Source organism: Schistocerca piceifrons, chromosome 4, assembly GCF_021461385.2.
Source record: "Schistocerca piceifrons isolate TAMUIC-IGC-003096 chromosome 4, iqSchPice1.1, whole genome shotgun sequence".
NCBI lineage: Eukaryota > Metazoa > Arthropoda > Insecta > Orthoptera > Acrididae > Schistocerca > Schistocerca piceifrons.
In genome coordinates, this window is record NC_060141.1 from 165,629,061 (window position 1) to 165,648,479 (window position 19,419).

The window sequence follows — 19,419 nt, forward strand, 5'->3', positions numbered from 1 at the left end:
TAATTAGTATTCACAGACGATGCGATCAATATCCACGCACATCGCACAACAATGCTCGTAATATAGCGTCCCGCTAACATTGTAGTGCAGCCTGCATAATAATGGAAACTTTACATCAGTTACTCTACCATTTGTTTCGGAGCTAAACTGTTTTTAATCAGCTGCAAGACAAGCCACAATTTTGGTGCATTTATTATAAATAACCTTGCCAGAGACGACTCCGATTGTTCGTGTGTGTGCGTGTGTGTGTGTGTGTGTGTGTGTGCGTGTGTGTGTAATTCAATGACCAACATCACAACTTCTGTGGGTGCGTATTTCCGTAAATCATGGTAAATAATATAGACTTTTCGGAAATTAACAAATATTGACGATACGTATTTCGTGAAACATCAAGCTTTGGGTCAGAAAACACAGCTGGCAATATTTCAAGTAATTAATAGCTTCGTTGTTTTACAGTTTACATTTAATGCGGTTCCGCTCAAAACAAGAGACATCGCACTCTGAGCACAAAATAACTGTGAGCTCCGAATTATTTGCATGAAAGTTACGTTTAATATACATCATACGCTCATCGTTGCGAATAACTCTTCGGAACACCTCAGTCACTTAACAGCCTGCATAACGAATTTTTGAATTTAGCCAGCACGCAGGTATATTACATAAATTACTTATAAATTATACACATATGCATGTTGTGTGACGTAGAGTACTTTGGTTATGTTTAGTATGTGTTGGTATATGTGAATCTTTATGTTGCGATTTCTAAATTTTTCTTCTGTAATACCTTTGGGTACGTAATGACAATCCCCGGAAGTTGCGTAATAGAAGTGATACGAGGAAGCGGTGGCGGGGGCGAGGGTGTTTTGTACCTATGTGTGATGTGTGGGACTTGGAGGCTCTGAAAGGAGAAGGAAGGGGGGGGGGGGGAGAATATCAGCTGTTCATAGTCTCGAGAAATATTTAATGATATGATTATTGCCCTATGTGTCATCTAGTTCACTTCTGTAAAATCTTAAACGTGAAATAATTTTGTATATAAACAAGCATATCACTGAAACAATGATGAAATAAATCACGCCTCGCGGGATTAGCCGAGCGGTCTGAGGCGCTGCAGTCATGGACTGTGCGGTTGGTCCCGGCGGAGGTTAGAGTCCTCCCTCGGGCATCGGCGTGTGTGTTTGTTCTTAGGATAATTTAGGTTAAGTAGTGTGTAAGCTTGATGAGCTTAGCAGTTAAGTCCCATAAGATTTCAAACACATTTGAAAATTTGAAATAAATCACATGCATTTAAGCAGTCTTAGTTTGTGACCTTCAGAGTTTTCTAGAGAATTAAGAACCAATGAACATATTGCAGTTGCTACAGAAGATAACGCAAACACGTCATTTCGCTTATTAGATGCAGCAAGAGCAATTAAACCTGCACGGCATTTTATTTGTTTCAGAGGAGTAGATTTCACTTTTATAGTATTACATATACCCAAACTATCCTTTCAGCTTCTTTATCCACCAGTGGTCTGTATCGGTACTGTCTTAGAAACCATTCTTCAGAAAATCATACGAAGCACTGGAATCAAATCGTGCACGGTGGTTTAACATCTGCAAATAAACAACGTTCTAATAAATCCATCGTGTAAATCTGGTTAGAGCGAGAAACGCATGACATACAAAGTAGTTACTGAATACGTTACTTCCTGGAAGGACATATAACACACTGTTTTTCGTGAAATGTATCCCAGTGAAACAAATTTTAAAGTATAACCACAGTATTATGGATAACTTAGCAATGTTGGTAAGTCAGGTTGATAGGTTAGATCTGAATACAATGATTACGGATAAGCAGAAAAATGTTGCATTCGCAGTAACGGAAGAGACAGCAAAGGAATAGACAGGCACTTAGTAAGCCAGGAGCTGTGTGAATAATGATAATATGAAAACCAATCACTGTCGCACTATTTAAATATGTCAACAGAATTTTAAAAAAATAAGAGAGCAGTGACTTACTCAGGGACAGGTTGAATGCAGGGAATGATACAAATGTTTTGTACTACACGACCTTTTGCTGCAGAACAGTGTAACGGAGCAGCTTAAGTGATTCGAGCAAGTCACTGTGGGAAGTAGTAGGTTTCAGGAACGGAAATGAGCGAACAAATAAGGTTGGTTGGTTTCGAGGAGGGAACCAAACAGTGAGGTCATCGGTCCCATCGGATTAGGGAAGGATGGGGAAGGAAATCGGCCGTCCATCCCGGCATTTACCGGAAGTGATTTAGGGAAATGAAGGGAAACCCGAACGCGGGTTTAAACGTCGTCCTCCCGAATGAGGGTCCAGTGTGCTAACCACTGCGCCACCTCGCTCGTTAATAAATAGATAAACACTACATTTTGCTAGATTGATCGATTAATGGCTTGTCTTGAAATTTCATATTATAGACTGAAATTTTTCTATTCTGAACGCAAGGCTACTCGTAGAGTAGTATTTTATAGTGTGCTAGTTTTATCAGCAACAAGATCACAGATATAAACTTACCTATAGAATTTAATCTATCATATAGATACAAATCATATTTCCTTCATGTTTGATGCGAGAACAATTTTAGTTGATAAAGAAGTGAACAAAGAGCTATTATGTTATACAAAAAGAGACATTAGTCGACAGGAGCCGACTGGTTAGCAAATCACCGACAATTTGACACAGATTTTTTTTTTTTTTTTAAATGGAACAGGTGATACATGCCGAGGACGAATCTCTCTATTAAAACGATTTAAAACTTTTACGCTACCTGCCCTCTGTAAATGGCATAGTTGTGACGGTCATAAGAACGTCCCCTGTTGGTAACTATCTTGAACCTTTACGAAAGTTATGGGGAAGAAGTTCAAATGAACACACAGCAAAACTGCTATTCTTAATACCGAAAGGAATGGTTCATGTTAATAAACATAGTAATAACAGAACAGAATTGACTTTCCATATTTAAATTTTTATGCGCTGTAACTCCAGTATTTTAATAGGATACTTTCATTATAATTTCATCCCTAAGCGAGGTTATTTTCAGTATTTCCAGTAGAAAAAAGCCATTCCTACAGATGAATAATAGTATGGATGCATGGTGGCTATTAAGTGGAAATCGCAATACCGCATGTTCAGAAGACGCGCACGTGAAGCGCGTCGCCGTGTTTCGGACTTTGAGAAACGTCGAATCATTTGCATGAGGGACATCAGAGCGACGTATAAGCGACGTATAACTCATTTCTGTCTTCACGTAGTAGAGAACACAATGGCACTATGCGGGCATACGCAAAAACGTCACGTATAGCAGAGGGTTAGTAGCTACGGAACGCCAGGGCCTCGATAGCAGACGTGGCCGGAAATGGAATGCATGTCTCCCGCGAGTCGGAAACCGTAGGTTACAGAGGTTGTTCTAGAAGGTTCTTCACGTATGTAGACCTTCCAAGCCACGAAAAGCGCGCAGAACGACTCTGCGCAAGGGAAATTCCCGTTTGGAATCTGCTGTGGGATAAGTCATATCGCTGACGTCATAAAATAATTCCACTCATTTATCAACTCTTCAGGTTATATATCATTATTTTAATTATGAACTAAAGCAGAAAAGAGAGGAGAGCCTAATAATGTAACCTCCTCTGTAACAGTTAATATAAATTCATTCATTTGCAAAACTGAGACCCCTGACGTAACTTACTAAACAGAAACATACCTAGAGTGGGGCGCTAGCTGCAGTATCGGTGTGTTCACCACTGGGAGTAATCTGACCTCTGCTGACGAAGATTACGTACTTGAAAGCACAACAAAAATGTTAATTTCAGAGTTGATAAACTACTTGGCGAGTAATAACGCATTTCGGACACTGCTCTGAGCATTCGAAACAGCATCAGAATAGACGCAGGTTGTTATATCTCGCGATCAGGAGAAAGTAACGGTCGTGTAGGAACTGATTTCTGACTGCGTGTAAACGTACTATTCCTGACTGTGAAAATATCGAGAATGACGGTTGGTCCACGTTCTTAACTCAAAATGCTACTACTTCAAGATGGATAACTGATTCAGGCGCGTGACGGAGCATATACATGACTATCTGGCTTTCGAGTTTTTCACTCACGCAGATGGCTGGCTGGTCGCACTTTAAAATATTAAGTCGCGATTCTTGGTTTTGTAATGATCAGGAGAACAGTAGTTTCGTTTAAAATATTTGCTTGAAGACCCATATGGCAGTCCAATTTTCAGTTTATACTCTTTTTCAGTTTTAGGAGTTCGGAATTCAAAGTTCTGGTAGTAAGATACTTTCCCTAGACTAGAAATCTACTCTGTAGGAATCAGAAAAGGTTTCGAAAAAGACGAACGAGTGGAACCCAGCTTGCGCTGTTCGTCCACGAGACTCAGGGGGCCATAGACACGGGTTCCCAGGTAGATGCCGTGTTCTTGACTTACGCAAGGCGCTTCATACAGTTCCCCACAGTCGTTAATGAACAAAGTAAGAGCATATGGACTATCAGATCATTTGTGTTATTGGACTGAAGAGTTCCTAGATAACAGAACGCAGCATGTCATTCTCAATGGAAAAAAGTCTTCCGAAGTAAGAGTGATTTCAGGTGTGCCGCAGGGGAGTGTCGTGGGACCGTTGCTGTTCACAATGTGTATAAATGTCCCGGTGGATAACATCGGAAGTTCATTGAGGCTTTTTGCGGATGATGCAGTAGTATATCGAGAGGTTGTAACAATGAAAAATTGTACTGAAATGCAGGAGGATCTGCAACGAATTGACGCATGGTGCAGGAAATGGCAATTGAATCTCAATATAGACAAGTCTAATGTGCTGCGAATACACAGAAAGAAAGATCCTTTATCATTTAGCTACAATATAACAGGTCAGCAACTGGAAGCAGTTAATTCGATAAATTACCTGGGAGTAGGCATTAGGAGTGATCTAAAATGGAATGACCATATAAAATTAATCGTCGGTAAAGCAGATGCCAGACTGAGATTCATTGGAAGAATCCTAAGGAAATGCAGTCCAAAAACAAAGGAAGTAGGTTACAGTACACTTGTTCGCCCACTGCTTGAGTACTGCTCACCGGTGTGGGATCTGTACCAGATAGGGTTGATAGAAGAGATAGAGAAGATCCAACGGATCTTCATTACAGGATCATTTAGTAATCGCGAAAGCGTTACGGAGATGGTAGATAGACTCCAGCGGAAGACTTTGCAGGAGAGACGCTCAGTAGCACGGTACGGGCTTTTGTTGAAGCTTCGAGAACATACCTTCACCGAGGAGTCAAGCAGTATATTGCTCCCTCCTAGGCATATCTCGCGAAGAGACCATAAGGATAAAATCAGAGAGATTAGAGCCCACACAGAGGCATACCGACAATCTTCCTTTCCACGAACAATAGGTGACTGGAATAGAAAGGAAAACCGATAGAGGTACTCAAGGTACCCTCTGCCACACACCGTCGGGTGGCTTGCGGAGTATAGATGTAGATGTAGATGTAGATGAAAATCCAGCTAATGTGTGGATAGTTCGTTCTATACGAGATGTCTGGTCCATTATAAATTCTGTGGTCAAATTTTCTAGGTTCCGAACTCGATTGTAACTATCAATCCCTTGCTTACATGTAACAGAGATTCTGAGACAACAGTGTCGCTGTTTATTAAATTGTGTGTTCAGTATAGACATCCGGTTATATTATTTTGTCGCTAACTAGCTACTTCCCTGACCATCCTTTTATTTAGCTTATAGACAGTACAGGAATTTTAGATATTATAAATCATTAAAATAAGCTGGCAAAATAGCGTTATAAATCTCTAAAGTAGGTAATACAAGGCTATATAGAAAAACCTTACATTATGCCTATTTATTTACTAGGTTGCACTATTCAATCACAGATGTAGCAAATTCATGTCAACTTCATGTTGTATTATATTTTTAAAGTAATTTTAAAGTTTTAAACAAAATTATGAGCGTACTTGACAGGAAAATGAAAATGTTTCTTGAAAGCCTATTTATTACAATGCCTGATCGGCTGCTTATTGGTTGCACATGACATCCCAATGCTTTTCTAAATTTTCCGGACTGATGTTGAGTCTCCTGTCAGATAACACAGTTTTCATCTGAGAAAATAACTTTTCAACATCTGCAGAGGCGACTGGAGCAAACTAAAACATGGAACTACTGCAGGGTCTATTTCTCCTCCAACAGAATTGTCACTTCATAGATTTTTTGAGATTTTTCTAAGCTTGTCAAGATCAGAATTTTTCCGAAACCCTCATTACTCTGGCACACCCTCCAATATTTACACTGTACCATCCATAACCTTCATTGACTTAAAGCTTGTGGCAAGAAACTGAACTCAGGCGCAATGAAAGGTAAGTCTTTGGCACTTCCGAAGAATCGAGAAGTATCTTTTTTGCACAATTAAAAATGCTTCATCCTCCAGAGAGATGACCAACTTAGCTATACTGCTCTCAGAAAATATGAAGCGTAGAAAATTGCTTCTGAATTCATTTCCTCCATTTCGTTGCGACAGGCTGAGGAGGCAGAGGTATATCTGGTGCAATGTCTTTAAATGTCTGAAACCTTGATGGGCTTTTACAGAGGTCTTCTTAATGATGGAAAACAATTTGTCGACATCCGAAAACAAGCTACGTATCTGTTCTGGTACCCTGTGCATTCCAACTCCAACGCAGATCACGTGATGATGTTTGGAAATAGCACTTTCAAAGTGTCCTAACCTTTTTCATGTATGGTGCAATGTCTGTGATAAAAAGTAATATATTTTCATATTGAATTTCTTCGGGTTACAGTAATTGTGATGAATGGGTAGATAAATGTGCGATAGTCGAATCGTTAAATTTTTCAGACAGAAATGGTTTCATTGATTTGCCTTCTGAAGGATGTCCTTGACCAACAACGACTGATTCGCCGATTTAAATCCGGATACTTTTTGCCTCACCTCTAATTATTTTCGTTACTCATCGTCACATTCACTTAAGTAACATTTTCGCAAACTTGACTGTGCACATATTCGTCTGTATACTTCAACAAAAATTATTTTAATGTAAGATTCCGTAGTTCCCACAAAGGGATTCCGGCATCTTTACGTAAGTCAAATGCAAACTGCGATTATCGACTCAGTGTTGCATTTGCCTTTAGAAATAAAGAAATTTTCTTTCTTGGCCTTTAAAGTGTATTTTGATGCTTGCTTGTACTGATATTGTGAGAAATGAAATATTTCTTTTCGTAGTTCACTCACTGCTCATATATTCTAAACATACGTATTTTACTGTCAGCAGAACATACGTCGGATCCGAAACTATTAATATAAATGCAGTTTACTGAGCAAAACAAACTCCGCATTTCTGCATGTTCAGCCACATTGCACAACGCCGCAATGAAAACTGAAAACAACGAGAAATTCAGAATAATAATTAAACCAGGTTCCAGCTCCGGCACTAATTGTTACTTTTTAGGAAGGAATGATCCGACATTAATAAACACAAGCGAAAATTAACTCTAATACACACGAGCGAAAATTAAAACTCTTATGAACTATTACTTTCTCTATCGCGACATCCATTGTTGTTTTTAATAATAAAGGAATAACTAACAACCAAATACTTAACAAAGGTAATTTATTTCAGCAAACAAGCGTTTATACAAAAAAAGACAGAAAAAGGCAGCCCAAAACTGCGACGTTTCAATACGGAGATGCAAAACGTACGGATTCGAGTCAAAGTAAAGACAGATGTAACACATTTAAAAAGGACCTCTCCAAAAGCTCCGGTCTCATCTTATAACGAAGTAACGACAGCGTGCAGTAGCGAGAGGAGAACAGCAGGCCAACGGCTTTCAACGGTGACGGGGGGGGGGGGGGGGGGGGGGGGGGAGCGGGGGAAGGGCGACTGCGCACATCAAACTCTAAGGGGGGGGGGGGAGGGGGAGATCCGGTTTCTGCAGTCAACAAATATGGGATTAGCATTTTCGTTGGTAGCAATTTTTGCTTTTGACTGAATCATCTTGTGATACCTACTACATTCTGTCCTCTCCCTTCTTTCATTTTTCAGTCTGTGGCTCAGGAACAGCCTCTGCATGCTAATGTAATTGTATGGCACAGCACTTCCGAACAGTAGTTGAGACTGATCGGGTCCTCAGGGCCGGCTATGACGTATAATCAAACTATAGAATGGCTAGTGCGCCGAATTCTGCGGAGGAGCGCCAGACTGAAGGCAGAAATCTTAACTGTAATTTTTTTTACATTGTTAGCAGTTATCCTAATCACCTGCGTAATAATATACTGTTCAAAAAAGTATTGCCACCACCCTCATTACTTACTGTTTGGTTCCCTTTGAATCTAAGTCCAGGCACGTTCGCAGATCTGCAGGTGGCGCAAAACGTTTTTTGATCACTTTAGTCTCGTGGTCACACAGAAATAATTAATGTGTGGTCCCATCGAAAATGACGAACCGTAGGTCAACAATGCCCAAACAGCAGTCGGTACGCCTAGCATGGCTCACCGCTACGACGGTGTCCACCGCACTCTACGAACAATTCAACATTTAATGAAATAAAACACGTGAAAACCTAAATGTGAGGTGAGGCAGTATTCTTACATTCCCCCTTTTCCCTCCGTTCAAGACCACCTTGCGTTCACGCCGTAGCTACATCGCTTTCATTGTTGCTGTGGTAACGAACGTGAAACTTGCACAGTGTATCCAGTGATTTTTCTCCAGTTTCCTCTAAAGCGGTAAAGAGACACGCATTTGTTTTCCAGTTTCGAGGTGATATGGGTGAACCTTTCTCGTGGAAGGTTGTTTTTGTTGTGGTCTTCAGTCCAGAGACTGGTTTGATGCAGCTTTCCATGCTACTCTATCGTGTGCAAGCTACTTCATCTCTAAGTAAGTACTGCAACCTACATCATTCTGAATCTGCTTAGCGTATTCATCTCTTCGTCTACCTCTACTATTTTTACACTCCACGATACCCTCCAGTACTAAATTGGTGACCTCTTGATGCCTCAGAACGTGTCCTAACAACGGTCCCTTCTTTTAGTTAGATTGTGCACCAGTTTTCTCTTCTCCCCAATTCTCTTCAGTACCTCCTCGTTAATTACGTTATCTACCCATCCAATCTTCAGCATTCTTCTGTAGCACCACGTTTCGGAAGTTTCTATTCTCTTCTTACCTAAACTATTTATCATCCATGTTTCACTTGCGTATATGACTACACCCCATACAAATACTCTCAGAAAATACTTCCTGTCACTCGGCGTTAACAAATTTCTGTTCTTCAGAAACGCTTTCCTTGTCATAGCCAGTCTACATTTTATATCCTCTCTACTTCGACTATCACCATTTATTTTACTACTCAAATAGCGAACCTCATCTTCATCATGTTACCTTTCATTCGGAAAGTGGGTGCACTCAGCGACTGTGATGTGACTTATAAATTATAGAGTGGAACTATCAGTAGTCCTTTTTTTAGATTTTATTACGCAAATCCAGATTTCGGCTAGTAGCTAGCCATTCTCAATGCACTGTTTTTTATTCTCAATGCATGTATGTCCCTGCTATGACATGACTGATATTTATATACGATTACTGCTATTTTGTTATTTTAGGTGTGATATTGCACAATGTCACAAAAATCTATCGAGGAATTTTTTGGAGGTGCTAAAGCCCGCATCACGTAGGACGGCGCTTCCGAGCATTGGGGCAGAGCGATAGGCAAGCGTAGAGGGGATGAGGTTTGCGCATGCGTTGCTACAGAGAGCGGTCAAACAAAGACCGCGTTGCCGAACTGCACTGCTCCGATCAACAGTCAGGTTCATTTGCCTATGGTACGATGTATCATACGTTCAAATATATGAAGGGAAGAATACATTTTAAAACTTTTTTCGGTCAATCGACTACTTGAGAAAAATCTTACATCACGCCTTGATGTTGCGTCCGTTGCTCCACAGCGTTAGTCTGCGCGATGTCGGAAAGCAAGAACAGCTGACGCAGCTTTGGAAAGACGTCAAGTATTATTTTTCACAAAATGACGATTGTGTGACGGTAATATAATCAAAACTCGTTGGATAATTGTCATTTATTGCGATTTGGACAGTATTATAGATGAAAATATAGTACACAAGAAAATTAATTTCATACTCAAATCGAAATCGTTATATATACTTCGCAACCGTTTCTACTCCACAATTTTTTAAGATTTGTATTAAGCGTGTATGTGGGTCTGTCTCATTGTAGTTAAAGGTAAATGATTGTGGTTAAAAAAGAATTACTAGTCGCAAAGTCTAGCAAAGAGTTGTTGTTGTTGTTGTTGTGGTCTTCAGTCCTGAGACTGGTTTCATCTCCATGCTACTCTATCCTGTGCAAGCTTCTTCATCTCTGAGTAACTACTGCAACCTACATCCTTCTGAATCTGCTCAGTGTATTCATCTCTTGGTCTCCCTCTACGATTTTTACCCTCCACGCTGCCCTCCAGTGCTAACTTGGTGATCCCTTGATGCCTCAGAACGTGTCCTACAAACCGATCACTTCTTCTTGTCAAGTTTTGTCACAAACTCCTCTTCTCCCCAATTCTATTCAATACCTCCTCATTAGTTATGTGATCTACCCATCTAATCTTCAGCATTATTCTGTAGCACCACATTTCGAAAGCTTCTATTCTCTTCTTGTCCAAACTATTTAACGTCAATGTTTCACTTCCATACATGACTACACTCCATACAAATACTTTCTAAATGACTTCCTGACACTTAAATTTATACTTGATGTTAAGAAATTTCTCTTCTTCAGAAACGCTTTCCTTTCAATTGACAGTCTACATTTTATATCATCTCTACTTCGACCATCATCAGTTATTTAGCTCCCCAAATAGCAAAACTCCTTTACTACTTTAAGTGTCTCATTTCCTAATCTAATTCCCTCAGCATCACCCGAGTTAACTCGACTACATTCCATTATCCTCGTTTTGCTTTTGTTGATGTTCTTCTTATACCCTCCTTTCAAGACACTGTCCATTCCGTTCAACTGCTCTTCCAAGTCCTTTGCTGTCTCTGAAAGAACTACAATGGCATCAACGAACCTCGAAGTTTTTATTTCTTCTCCACGGATTTTTAATACCTACTCCGAATTTTTCTTCAGATTCCTTTACTGCTTGCTCAATATACAGATTAAATAACGTCGGGGAGAAACTACAACTCTGTCTCACTCCCTTCGCAACCACTGCTACCCCTTCTTGCCCCTCGACTCTTATAAGTGCCATCTGGTTTCTGTACAAATTGTCTAGCAAAGAGAACAACGTAAAAATTGTCAGTGTGTTATTATATTTTTCGCTGTAACAGGCAGGAGTTTAAACTGACGTTACAGTGAGAGATCGCATTTATGGTCCACTGAACAAGGAAACAACTAACCGTCTTTTGTGAGTAACTCGAGAGAATTCTGACCGATAACGTAGAGAACCTCCGACATCTCGACAGGAAACCCTCCGTGTCATTTTAAAGCATTCGTGTCTTGAAAATAAAGGGGTTTACTCGTCGCAATACAGAAGTTTTTGACTTACTTCCCCGGCCACGTTTTCGCGAGTAATTAGAGCGTACATCATGCTGGGAAAAGTTAACTTCTCCTTGGGCAATATGCTGAAAATTATAGTCTACTTACTTCATAGGATATAAATGCCTAATCAACAAAGGCTGGAATGTTCTCAGGCACTACGTATGCCATTGATATGTCGAAAAACGGATTTTTTTAATCATGAGTCTTTAAAACCACGAAATATTACTTTACTTTGCTCCAATGTCTACATCGTAATATCATCGTCACTGCTATCTGAGTCCTTGTCCTAAACCCCCGCTTAAAATTTAGTATGATAGGTTCAAGGCATGTATCCATCTTCATCTCCTTGTCAAAGTCTTCCTTCTGAAGCTTTTCACTGTGCTGCACACAGTGTGCCCACGCAGAAGGGGGATATTGTCTATTGCTTGTTGCACAATCGACTGTAATCTTTCAAGAAGCTGTGATCCATTGGGTGATGTACTGGTAACTGTGAAAGCCGTCTCAAATATAATTCCAGAATTCGCAAAAAGGAAAAATGTGTATGCAGGCGTTGTGCTATCATCTAATGTCGTAAGACGTATACAAATCTAAAAGCTCAACGACTGATTCCAATGTGTCCCATCGGAAGGGCTGTAAGAGTAAAATCTTTGACACGTTTCAGGAAAAACTATGAGCGAGTCCAGAAAACGGTGACTGAATTATTGAATGTACCAAGCTCAGTTAAGAGACGAATGAAGGTCAGTCCTACGGGGCTATGCGAAGCGGTTCTAAAAGTTTGAAACTATTTGTTATATAACAGTTGTAACTGAAGTGTTTGAACTGTGTGAGGAACTGGCCAGATCCCTACAGAATCCAAATTTTAATGTAGCCGGAGTGAAACATTCTGTAGAAGTTCTAAAAGTAGCTCTTGCACATCTTAGGACTACGGAAGCATTTGATACGCTGTTAGAGAAATCCAAAGATTATTCTGAAACCCTAAACATGAAAGACCCAAATATCTCACGGCCAAGAAACATACCAGCGAAACTGCAACACACAGTACACCGTCTGTTTCCAAAGAATTGTCTCTAGAACGAAAGTTTAGGAAAGATTTGTTTGAAATTCCTGATCTCCTTCTGAATGAGATTGATCGAAGGTTCAACTAAGAGGATCTAAAAAGTCTATCCTGTCTTGAAGAAATACTTATTACGTCCCCCCCCCCCCCCCCCAAAACACATCCTCCATCTACACAACGTTTGGAAGAATTGCTTGCAGTACATACAACAGACTTTAACCTGAACAGGCTTCGTGCACATCTCAAAATGCTGCATACCATTCCGACTGGTACACAAGCATGTAGGGTATTCTCTAGTGAAAGAAAACTTATTGCTGAACATGACAGGGCTAAAGCACTCTTTCAGGAGGTTATTCGCCTCATCATTCTGACAGTTCCAGTATCGTCAGCATCCTCTGAGACTCATTCTGCGCCTTGAAACGACTTAAAACTCAGATCAACAATGACTCAGTCGAGTCTCACCCGTCTACTCCTCCTCAATGTTCATCAAGGCAGAACTAGAAAAATTAAACTTACGGATGTCATGAAAAACAAACTGTCAAAAGGAAAACTACGTTTGGAAATCGTCCGTAAAATTTTTTAGTCCAAATAAAAACAATTTACGTCTTTCTTTTCTTTTTTTTCATTAAGATGTGATGCACAGTGTTTTTAAAATAGTAATAATAACAAAAGGGTTCTCTCTGGCCGATTGATATTGAAGTAAATATTAACTCCTTTGCGTAAATTGTCTCAAAACACGTAGGACTTCCCAGGTAAATAACGTCTTTTTAAAAACTGAAGTAACGAAATTGTTTTAAAGACCACGACCTATAAATCTGAGTCCATTTTAGTATTAATGAGTTGTTTCTCTCTGTAGAATAATAAGGCCTTCCCACATTGTCGGTATGGATGTATTCTTAACGGTTTTGTTAAAAGACGAAATCAGTAGAGGGGTTTGCTTGCCCCTCCCCTCCCCCTTCTAAAGAAATAGTTGAGATGGCACTGCTGCAGGACTACCCTTGAAGTGCTAAGACATCGAAAGACCCTACTATGCTGGGGATTAAGGCACTCGTAGAATCTACAGACTATAAATATTCCATTGGCATTCTGCCTGGGCATACCATTCGTCAGGGGTTAGCCCGCATTGTCCTGGATTTTTAATGGTTGGTTGGCAGGTTAGTATCCGGGTCTGCAAAAATGTTCTGGTTTAAGAATTTTATGACTGGTGAGGGTTTAATTTTGATCTTAGACTTCTATGCTCGACATCGCGCTTCGAACACTCTTTTAACTCTTTATAGGGTACCAGTAAGTATACTTACCACCCGCCTCTTTGTACAGAAGCATCTGTTTACATAGACCTGTATTGTAACAAATCACTTCCTTTAACGACCTCTGGTAGAAATACGTACCACTTTTTGAATGCCCAACTCACCGCCTTCTAAACATGTAAAAATAAGTGAAAGTGGTACGCATTCTTACCAAAGAGCGTCTCTGGTCGTAATGTTGTTGAGAGAAGTAAACAGTCGTCAATTACATGTTCTGCAAGACAGAAACACTGCAAATTTGTGCATTCCTAGGTAAGGCAATAATTTCGTGCTTAATTCTGCGTATATTGTGGTATAAATTATTCACTTTCATTATGTGCTGAAATATTTATTACGATATATAGCTTATGCCATGCGCGAGCCGGAAAGAATAGCCGAAAATGGGTCATTTTCAGACTTTCTCGTCCTTTTAATGAAATTGTCAATTACAATTTTGTTTTGTTAATTCATTGAACAGTATTTTCTTACATGGTGGGTACAATTTCGTTCTCAAAATAGCGGCTAATCATACATGTGTCAACAAAAGGTAGGTTACACACGTTTTCAGTGACGAATGTTAAAGTTTAATTTTATTTATTTACTAGTTGAAACACCATCAAAAATGTGTTAGTGTTTACTGAAGGGATTATTTCTTAGGTAACAGTTCCATTTTGTTGTAGGCCTCATCATGGCTCTAAATAGAAGAGGTCTGACAGGGGAGAAAATTTTACAGGAGCTAAATAGAATAATGGATGAGTTGGCTGACGATTCAGAAGAAGGTGGGGATGAAGATGCAGATGATTGCCTACCAGTTCGATTACACATACCCACAACATCCACCAATGATGCCCAGAAACAGAAAGTGAAAATGAAACTGACCATGCTGTAAGTGTCACTTTCTCGTGGTGCAGAGCAGGGCATGTACACCAATTATTCTGCAACACTGTTTAGTCTATGCCTTTTGGCATATCGAACATAGCTGAAGTGAATGTGAGTAGCCCAATGGCAATTTTGAACCTAATTCTGACTGGTGAGTTCTTGGAGCAGATCACTGCTCCGTCAAATTTGTATGCTATAGAGAAAAATAACCGTTTAAATTTAACTGTTGATGAACTGAGAGCTCAGTCCGGAACCGCGCGACTGCTACGGTCGCAGGTTCGAATCCTGCCTTGGGCATGGATGTGTGTGATGTCCTTAGGTTAGTTAGGTTTAAGTAGTTCTGAGTTCTAGGGGACTGATGACCAGAGATGTTAAGTCCCATAGTGCTCAGAGCCATTTGAACCATTTGAACTGAGAGCATTCTTAGGAATACTCGTTATTATGGGATTCAATCCATTACCTAGTGTTAGACTGTACTGGAGTAATGACAGAAACTTTTATAACAGTAGAGTTGCACAAGTGATGCCTATAAAACGTTTCTTGAAGATTATGAGATTTTTACACCTAAATGATAATTCCAAAATGCCAAAAAAAGGCTGAAATGAGTTTTGACCGATTATACAAGATTAGACCTATGTTGGATCACCTCAACAGTTGTTTCAAGAAGTTCTTCCATCCTGCCAGATATTTGTCAGTTGATGAATCTATGGTGGGATTCAAAGGAAGAAGCTCCTTGAAACAGTATATGCCAAATAAACCAATTAAAAGAGACTTTAAAATCTGGGTGATTGCATGTGCTAGTACGGGTACTGTCTAGGACTGTCAGTGTATGAGGGCAAAGAAGAGGGAGGCAACAGTAACAAGTCCTTAGGTGAATGTGTCATAGAAAAACTTGCAGCTCCTTATTAAGGTCTAGGATACTTCCCGTTCTTTTATAACTTTTTTTTTCAAATGTTGTAATGATGAAAAATCTGCCAAGAAAATATCTGTTTACTTGTGTCACAATCAGAAAAACACGAAAGTTCTTTCCTAAAGATACTTCAGCTGCTGATAAAACTCTAAAAATAGGAGAATCTGATATAGTTATGGTTGGAGACATAGGAGTATCAAAATGGAAAGACAGAGGAGAGAAGTGTGTTATTGTAATTAGCACGATGCATAATATTGAATCAAAACGTTTTATTCTGAGAACTAACAAGGGTGTTAGGGAAAGTGTTCCTTGTCTAGAATCAATCAGGGATTACAACTTACATATGGGAGGGGTGGATCGTTTTGATCGGCTACTCTGTACCTACAACATATCATGGAAATCCCAACGACCGTGGCTAAAATTATTTTATTATTGTATTGATGCATCCTCTATAAAGATACAGTCAGGAAATGCATGTCTGGCACAAAACCTTTGAGTCACTTGAAATACAGGTCACAGTTAGCAACTGAAATGACAGGTTCCTTCTCTGCACAAATCAAAAAAGGCCCAGTAATTCAGATTGGAAGAGGAAGGAAGGGAAATGCTCCTGATGGCCGAGCAACTGTAGCCAATACAATTCGTCAAACAAATGTAGGGCAGCATCTATCAGCAAAGGGTCCTACCTTTCGACGACGTGCCTATTGCAGCACTACAAAGAAATAAAAACGCTCCACCACAGTTTACGTAAGATGCAATGTAGCCCTGTGTTTGCCATGCTTCATACCTTTCCACACGCCCTATTCGTAATTATGAGTAGAACTCCATTCAGTTGGTTTCGACTGTGATTTTGTTCTTAACAACAACAATTATTGCCACATCATCCTTCAGCTGTTTGTAATAGCTGTTCATGATGTAGATTTCTCAGTTACTTACATTCATTCTCATATAGCTGTATTTACAGTTTTGCACATGTGGATGATGTAGATTTCTCAGTTACTTACATTCATTCTGATATAATTGTATTTACAGTTTTGCACATACATATATATGTGACTCAAATATTGTAACATGTATTGATGTGTTTAAGAAATAAAATATAAGCAATGTGGTATTAATTCTCACTTATTTCATAATATTTCTAAAACACAATAAGTGGTAAGAATACTTACCAGAGAACAATGTATGATATCTGGTATCACAAATGTTCTCTGTTAAGTATACTTACCACCCCATAGGATGCCATGCACTTAGATAACCGAGAAAATAAGTATGTTATATCACTAACCTCTTGTTTTGGATATGAAATAAAAGCATTTCAAGTTTATTTTTGGAAGTTCATAGTACCGCCCTATTAAGGGTGAGGAGCGTGGCCCTCTCAGTCGACCTTGATGCAAACGCTGACGTCGATGGGGAAGCGTGGCTAACGGTTCAGCCACGAATTTTGACTTCGTCATTTGGCAACACAAAAAGGGCAAAGTGTTTATGTTTTTTTCGTGTATGAAATAACTCGTCTACACGTTTTTCATCATTTATTTCTTTTTGTTTTTTGTTTCATAGTTTGACAATGAGCAAAAGAAAGTATGTGTTTAACGTTAACCTCTACTAAGAATGTAAGTTTTTGAAACTGTGTAATGAGAGTAGCAATGAACGTGTTTACTGCATACTATATACTGGAGAATTTTTGTTGCACGTAAAGCAAAGACTGATGATAAGGACGACGTGAAAACATGTAAACATACAAGAGCTGTCAATGTCAAACATAAAAACATTTTTTAAAGCCGAAAATAGTAATAACAGTAATCTGGAATGTGCTGCTAAAAAGGCTACAATGTCATAACAGATTGCCGGACACGAACAGCTTTTCCGAAAAAGCTATGTCAAGTGAAAAATATAGCCGAATAAATAAAGTTAATCTTTCAGTAAACCGATTAAATCAATTTCAAAACCCTGTCTCGAATTAGACCAAATAGAATGGCTTGCCTAATTCTGCCTACCCTAGCTAACTGGTAACGAGACACCCTTGCACTCAATAACAGGACGCTTACATCGAACTGATACAGAAATTAATATTTTCAAGTTTAATTTTATTGTGGTAATGTCATTCCAACAGGTACAGTGATAGATGGAATTAATATTTTAACGCCCCACCAAGACTGCAAGCTTCGAAGATGGCTATAGTGCAATTACTACAACAATGATAGTGACAGAGACTTGAACGGTAAAGGGCTAGAGTCAACTCGATCATCGAGTGGTATTCTATGATATACAGCGATGAGACTCGCTTTTTAAACAGTCACACCAAAAAAACGTGAGAGATCACTAACGCCAATGTATCTGTAGACGACCTGGTGAAAAGCCGCAGGAAGCGGCAATTCTCGGGACCCACGCCTCTCTTACCCCTGGACCCCTGGAATCATGGCGTGGAAAGCCTTCGGTTAGAAATGTCTTTCATATTACGTATCGATTCGAGTAACACACTTGGCTAAAGGACATATTTCATCCTATCGTCTACTAGAGAAGTCGTATCGTTGGTTCTATAGTTTGCACTATATCTGCAAACTGTACTTTTACCGAGGCGCCTTGTCAGCCAAGCACTAAGGCGCAGGGTTTCAAGTTCTGATAGAACCTGTGGTCATCACCTGGAGAGCTGTTAACATTGCTCCACCAGCTGATGATTTACGTTTAGAGAGTGCTATTCAGAGGCACGTTTCTAATTTGCAGAGTTCAGGATGTATGGTGAGAGAGTTGTTTGCTGACGTTGCATTTGCCTCATTCTATATCACATGAGTTTCAGGTTTTTAGACATGCATTCATGTGAGTGAGGTGAGTTCTTTGTGAGGTGAGGTCTAGCATCTACTCCGATGTCCAAAATTATAGCAACAAAAGGAAATTTTGCAAGGTTGCGTTCATTTTGCCACAGAACAGTATATATAGGCGATAGTAAAGTAGAAACAATGTAAAGAACACATAATGTAAGCAACTGCAACATGCAGACCGGTAGACAAAAATGTTCTTCGTTTCTTCTTACTTAACGGATTTGCACACACATTACGAAAACTGATTAATGTGTTCAGTATGGAGTGTGACCACCTCTGGCAGCAATACAGGCCTCACAACGACAGGGAATGCCTTGTATGATGTCCTCGGTCTCGTGGTGAAGCAATAACGCCATTCTTCCTCCAGAGCTGCTCGCAGTCTTGGAGAGGGGTTGGTGGATGCTGACGCGTTGGAAGTTGTCTTCACAGGGCGTCACAGACATGCTCGGCGGGATTCAAATCGGGATAATGTGCAGGCCACGTCATGCGTGCAATACCTTCCGTGTCCAAGAAAACATCAACTACCCGTGCACAATGAGGTCAAGCATTGATGTCTATCAATACGAGGTCTGAGCCCACTGCACGTCGCAGCAACCGCAAATGAGGTCCCAAAGTCTCGTCTGGATACCAAACAGCAACTAAACCTTGCCGATTCAGCCGTTCATGAAGAGGGGTTCAAGTGATAAACATAATCCCTGCCCACACCATTAGGGATCCTCATAGACATTGGTCTCTTTCCAGAAAGCTTGGGTCCCGAAATCGAGTTCCACGTTCCCTCCAGAGGCGAATTCATCGACAATCAGCTTGTAGACTACATCGGGACTCTTTTGTGAAACCAACATTGGCTCACTCTTCGACCGTCCAGGCGGCATATTGACGAGTCCACTTCAGACGGTCCTTTCTGTGTAGAC

At 40.0% G+C, this 19,419-nt stretch overlaps 1 protein-coding gene across 1 annotated transcript in view; it reads right to left on the bottom strand.

Annotated features, from left to right (window-relative positions):
- Positions 1 to 19,419, bottom strand: part of LOC124795097 — an 83,222-nt gene that overhangs the window by 53,458 nt on the left and 10,345 nt on the right. The gene's annotated exons all lie outside the window — the stretch shown is intronic.